The sequence below is a fragment of the Pseudophryne corroboree genome, chromosome 10, assembly GCF_028390025.1.
Source record: "Pseudophryne corroboree isolate aPseCor3 chromosome 10, aPseCor3.hap2, whole genome shotgun sequence".
Classification (NCBI taxonomy): Eukaryota; Metazoa; Chordata; class Amphibia; order Anura; family Myobatrachidae; genus Pseudophryne; species Pseudophryne corroboree.
In genome coordinates, this window is record NC_086453.1 from 161,271,235 (window position 1) to 161,278,332 (window position 7,098).

A 7,098-nucleotide genomic window follows, 5' to 3' on the forward strand; every position below is an offset into this window, starting at 1 on the left:
TACCCGTGTTTATGAACAGCTTCCCTCTGATCCCACTGAACTGTTTAAAAAAGAAGTGGATGAAATTTTACTGAGGGGCATGGACATGCATATCATCGATTCCAAGATCAAAGATGCGCTCACAGTTGACTGGCCCAAAGTGCCAGTATTATACACCATACCTAAGCTTCATAAAAATCCTAATAAGCCTCCTGGACGCCCCATCATTGCGGCCAGGGAATCCCTCTATTATAACATCTCTAGGTATTTGGTTCATTTTTTACAGCCAATGATTAGTCAGGAATCTACCTTTCTTAAAGATACGACCACGTTTATTCTATGGCTGCAGAAACCACTCATGTGCACTATTGACGTTGTGAGCTTTTATACATCCATCCCACAAGAACAAGGCATTGAGACGGTCAAACGCTACATCATGAATCATCCGTTGTATGCTGGGCCTGATGTGAATTTTTTTATTCAATTGTTACGGCTGACATTAATGAGGAATTATTTTATCTTTGACGGCAAGTTCTTCATCCAACGCTCAGGCTGCGCTATGGGCTCCTGCATAGCACCAAGCTTCGCAAATATTTATATGTTCGCGGTGGAAAAAGATCTCTTCTTTTCGGATGATATCCGACGTCAACAGATTACCGGATACACTAGATATATTGATGATATCTGTTTATTCTGGGATGGCACACAAGAAGCCTTTCTCGATATGATGAGTGATATCAATGGCCAAGATAGTTCTATTAAATTTACCTCTGATGTCAGTTTTGAGTGCATCCATTATTTGGATGTGACGATTAAACAAATAGAGGATGATACATTACACACCTCAATGTACTTTAAGCAAACGGATCGCAATACTGTGCTACATGCAGCCAGCCACCACCCACCCTCATTAATCAGAGGCCTTCCATTCTCTCAGTTTATGAGAATTATTCGGATATGCAGTGATCCAATTGATACTATGGACCAAATAGAGAAGATGCTTATCAAGTTCCTGGCACGCGGTTACCATCCAAGAGCGTTGAAAGCAGCAAAACAGAAGGATCTATCCATTTCCAGACATCTGGCACTGCATAGAACTAAGCCTACTGAACAAGAGGACCGTGTGGTATGGACTCAGCAGTATACGACTGCGAGCAACACATTGATGAAAACTGCCGAGGGTATATGGCCCATCGTATCACATGACCGTAGCCTCCCAGCTCTTCAGGGTACGACAATTTTACCATCATTTTCACGAGGAAAAAATATTAAAGACACGGTGGTTCACAATGACATCAGTCAGCATATGACAACTACAGCCACCCATTTCTTGAGTAGGAAAGGTGGCAACTACCATTGTTTGGGTTGTACGATCTGTAGCTTTCTGGAGACGGGGAATACTTTTGCACATCCTATGTCTGGCAAAATATTTAAGATACAACATCTGGTTACCTGCACCATGAGATACGTGGTGTATTATATCAAATGCCCATGCAGTTTATTATATGTGGGCAAAACCACCAGACAAATGAAGGAACGCATGACCCAACACAGGTCCAGTATACATGCAGCCATTGAAGGTAAAGAATGTGATCAGCCAGTGGCTCATCATTTCAGAGGCTCGCACCACAATTTATCCTCCATCAGGTACCGCATCATTGACTGGGTCCCTCCTAATCCTAGAAGTGGCAATAGAGGTCGTATTGTATTACAAAAAGAGGCCAGATGGATACATCTATTACAAACTGTCCAGCCATTGGGACTCAATGAATCGTTTTCACTTACCTGTTTTTTTATGAATCTATAGTTGTTTGCTTGTATGTCAGCATGTAGATTCTTCAGTCTATAGGTATATAGACACAGAGCTATCTAGTCAGTATTGTATGCTCCATTATATCTTTGCCCCTGTCTCTATATTATCAGTATCATGGGGTTTAGTAATCCGGATTTGTAGTTCAGAAGCAGTGATACAAGTACATCTTTGGGACAGTTTTCCCTAATTGTATAGAATTTACAGCCCGCTAGTAATTGCATTTAGCATTTATTTGCAGCAACGTTAGCTATGCACAGATTGTAGCTACCTTATCTGCTCTACATATGCCTTGCAGCTTTCTAGATAGGACTGTATTGGATTTCTCTGGTGATCTGCCTAACCCTTGCATTAATGCTTAGTATTATGTCTGTTTCCTCTATTCATTCTGCAGCTTGTTTGTTTTTGTTACGATGGTGATTGGTCACTCCCCACGCCTGCGACGGGTCCTGGGCACCAGCGGCTGCCGATGACATCACCCGGACTCCGGAGCGGGCGGCTGCGGCAGTTTCCCCTGTGCATGCTGGTGATTATGCAGTTATGTATATAAATGTGTTTTGTATTTGCAATTTTCAAGTCTTGATAAAGGAGCGCAAGCTCCGAAACGTTGACTACAACTTTGATTCCTTGTTTGATTTAATCTACATGCTGGAGTGCCATCCGCTACACTGTATTCCTACATTGCCTCTGGAAGGGCACCCAGACTGGTTGCTATATTTATATGAGAGTGCCGGATGCCACCCTTGTCTATATATATATATATATATATATATATATATATATATATACATATGGATGGTGATTCTCCTGTAATAAAGCAGAAACATTGATGTAAATCGCTCAAGCCTCCCACCCATATAGATATCTCTAGAGAATTACAATGCACTCCAAAACACAAGGAAAAGACAGGGAACTGTCAAATTATACAGATTACTAGAATCAACAGGGCCACTTATCTGTCAGCCCGGTAAAAAATCAAAGTGTGACCCAGGCAGATTGAACACTGACCGTCAATTTGACACTTTCTCCTATTCCTCATTGTGTTATGGCCAAACCACCATTGTGTGTTAACCTACGGCTAGCCAAGGATCGTCGCCAGTTGGGCTGGGAAGAGAGAGTGAGATGGTACCAGTGCACTGACTTACATATATATTTGAAAATATATAATTTATATTGGGGTAAAGTGTTTGGCATGGAAATCTTAGGTATAGTTATATTGATATATTGGTATGCAGTTGTAATCGTTTAGATTAGAATGTTATAAGTTAAAGGTTGTGTCTATAACTGAACTAAAGTAAAGCTATAATTTATTGTATCGTCACTACATTTATTGGTAACTGTCCCACCGACTTTGAAAGTGAAGGCGAAGGCACCAGGTGAGATCACCCTTTTCTCCTACTACAGTCTGACACTGTGAATACCGTTTTATGCATGAGGTCGGGAGTTGGTACACAAGTAGTGATAAAATATGAGTTTTACCTAGGGTTTTCTCAAACTTCCCTTAAACTATGTTCAAACCTCGTAGTTCAAAGGTTTGAGTGGAGGCACTGACATATACCGGAGACACTTTCAGCGAAAGGGAGGGCCACAACTGTATTATGTTTTGTGTGTACTTAACATTACAAAAGATTTCAGTAAGTAAAACAAAATGGGAACATGTTTGCCCTTATATAGCTTTTACCAGTTTAATTCAAAATAAAAGAAATACTGTACTATAATAATTTTAATTATATTAAATCAAAATCTTGTAATAAATTTACCCAAAACACCTGTACATAGAAACTGTGAAGAAAATAATGTATTGCTTTTGAAAAGGAAAATATTTGCTATGTATTTTCTTGCTTTTCTGATACAGTATATTGCACAGGAACATTCAATATGAAAGCCTTGTATTGGAGTGGTATTCCTATAGTCACACACGGAAAAGATGTCAGAAGCTTACCTTATCCTCTTACCTGGCACTGCTGAAAGAGGGGGGACATTGTGTGCACATAAAGAATGAAGACAATCTTACAGGTTTAAACATTAATTGCAGGGTCTTGATGTAAGGGGTGAGGCAGGAGCATGAGTGTAGCTTATAGTTGCCTACCCTCCCTCGTTCTGCAGGAGACTCCCTGAAATAGCAGCAATCTCCCTCACTCCCTGAAAAGTCCAGCAATCTCCCTGATTGCACCTTACCCCCATTATGCAGCTATTACATTCTTGGGGGGAAAATAAATCAGAGATACATACATTCAAATGGGATCATTAGTGCCATTTCCTTGCATTGGTTATAAGGCACAATGATCCCTATGGCCACTTATAGTATATGGAACCTCTTGTAAAACACAATACACAAACAAATCAAGCAAAATATCAGTGTCTTTTCTTCAACAAATAGATCTTACTAACTTTGGGGCTCATTTACATTTGGATGTAAGTCATTTTCATGACACGCCTCTCAGATGTAGCAGTACATGCCCGCACTGATAGGTGTTACTTTCACAAGCTCCCTGAAATGCTTTTTCAAAAGTAGGCAAGTATGGTGTAGCTATAATGGGTGTAAAGTGTACCATTACTATATGGCCTAGAAATTTAGGAGGCCCCGCATCCAGGTTATATACTGTAGTTGCATACCAATTTCCTGGATGTGCCTGTTAAGCAATTGAATCTGACCCGTTGCCCAGCTTGAAATGGGAGAAATTCTATTTTCAGTGAGAGGTGTCTGTAGTGGATGGTAGAAAGATAAGAGGACACTGTAATGTGAACGTACAGAATATTAAGTTACTTACAGGTTTGTTACACCAGGAGATAGCCATGGGATTTCTCCTGATCTTCCCGATTAACCTCTTCCTCAAAGCTCTATGGCAGAGAGGCAAGTTCCCATAACTTCTACTATATAGAAGCGAACATTTGTCCTTCTGTCTTTCTATACAAATCCACAGTTTAAAAGCGAAGAATTCACTCTGGAAACAAACACTGTGGGGGTCATTCACCCCTAGGGGTGGGATAGCAGCACAGAATATGTCAGCAGACAGCAAAACTGTGGAAGGACTGGAGCAATTTACACCACACTTGGTACACATCTGAATTACAATCTGGGAACAAACTCTGTGGGGGTTTGACACCCCTAGCATCACTAGGAGTGGGACAGCAGCACAGAATATTTCAGGATACAACATTACTCCCGAATGACTGGACCAATTTACAACAAACTTGGCACACATACTGTATGACTTACAAGCTGGGAACAAACACTGCGGGGGTAACACACCACTAGCACCCCTAGGGGTGGGCCAGCAGCACAGACTATATCAGGACATGCATGATATGTCAGTGATGACAGGGCTGCATGTGACAGGGGCAATGACATGATCTGAGGAGGGGAATGGAGGTAGCACGAACCCACACACTGAGAGTTATATAGTGGAAGTAGCACGGTCCCCCAGCAGCACAGAGTATATCGAGATACATAATGTGCTATGCTATATAAGAAACTAAAAAAAATTCTATAATTTCACAGGGGCACTGACATGAGGTCAGGAGGGGAATGGAGGCAGCAGGAAACCACAAACTGAGAGTTGTATAGTGGGAAGAGCAGGGTCCCTTGGGGGACCAAAAAGGGGTCCGGCCACTACACAAAGTGCATCAGGGAAGCAAGATATGCCTATATACTAGATCTCCAAACAACATAAATTGACAAACAACTATCATTCTAATTTACCATCCTCATCCCGTAGCGAACCACGGCTATTCAGCTATCTACAATGTTATATATACTGTGTGTTTAATATTTAAACTTTTTTATGTAAACAGACATTCTTAAAATCCCGGGCAATGTTGGGTACTCCAGCTAGTGTATGTATAAATACATTTCTTCTTCATTTACTAGGGGACACTGGAGAATACACTAAGTATGGATGGGTGGATGAGTGAAGTCTGGAATTAAAGCTGGCTCCTCCCTTTATCTATACAAAGAAAGTGACACCGCACCAGTCATGGGATAAATACTATAGAAGTAAGGAGACCAAAATTTGTCAGTATTAGGAGAATCCTCTGGATATTATCTAGTTGATGGTGCACCCAAAGTCAGTGGCTATATCAGAAATACACATTAAAAGGAGAAAAGAAAAAGACTCCTGTTTGGGTGCACTCTTATTTGCAAGGAAATTTATAATGTGGATAGGACTTAAAAATTTACTTTTATTCATCATTTAATAAAATAATGTCAAGGTGTATCCAGGACAGACAAACACAATGCGACATACAGTATAAGGCACATGTATTTTTAAAGGATGATATACAGTCCAAAATCGTACAAGATTAAGGGAGTATGCAACCGACCCAATAGGTGTGGTCTATTTGGCGTGGACACTTTGCCATAAATTTGGTAAAAAAAAGGGGGTTATTAGACCTGTAAATAAGCCAATTCAACAAAGACTCTTGGGTAATATTGAAAGATCAATGTCATGATAAGGTTGGCTAATACTGAAACTGCGTGGATCCAAATTAATTTTGGTGTACGTTGCCTATGTAACAAAATATCATTTGGTCTAATCACTGTACAGATGAGATGTAATCAGATATACTGAGTGATAGAGTTTAGATGAATTCAGGGAGGAAAGACAGGAAAGTGGTGATTGTGCTATCAGTGTTAGGCACAGAGTGTGATATTCAATATGATTTTACTACACTTGGTATTCCCAGGTGGTCTTCCATCCAAGTACTGACCAAGCCCAACATTGCTTAGCTTCCAAGATTGGATGGTATTGGGCATATACAGTGTGGTGTGATAATAGATAATGATGACTTGCAGCTCTGGGATCACTGATGAAAGTGCACCTATTGAGTAGCATAAGGTGGAAAGTCACATAAAAAATGGAGAAGGGATAGCCGTAAAAGAGGATCTGCTGCCGGAGTTAGACAGAGGGAAGGTGACGTGCGGTCCCAACCTGGATGATCGCCTCACACCCCCTGAATGGTCATTAATAGTGTGTATATAAAAAAGGTAAGAAATGAATAAGAGCTGTGGATTTTTAATGGACTAGCTGGAGTATCCGGGGTTGCCCGGGATTTTAAGAATGTCTGTTTATATAAATAAGTTTAAATATTAAACACAGTATAAATAAAATTGTAGATAGCTGAATAACCGTGCTTCGCTACGGTATGAGGATGGTAAATAAGAATGATAGTTGTTTGTTTATTTACGTTGGTTGGAGATCTAGTATATAGGCATATCTTGCTTCCCTGATGCACTTTGTGTAGAGCCCGGACCCCTTTTTGGTCCCCCAAGGGACCCTGCTCTTCCCACTATACAACTCTTAGTCTGT

At 40.6% G+C, this 7,098-nt stretch overlaps 1 pseudogene; it reads right to left on the reverse strand.

Moving 5' to 3' along the window:
• Nucleotides 1-6,450: 6,450 nt before the first annotated feature.
• LOC134968085 (5S ribosomal RNA) lies at nucleotides 6,451-6,569 on the reverse strand (annotated as a pseudogene).
• Between the last annotated feature and the right edge of the window lie 529 nt (nucleotides 6,570-7,098).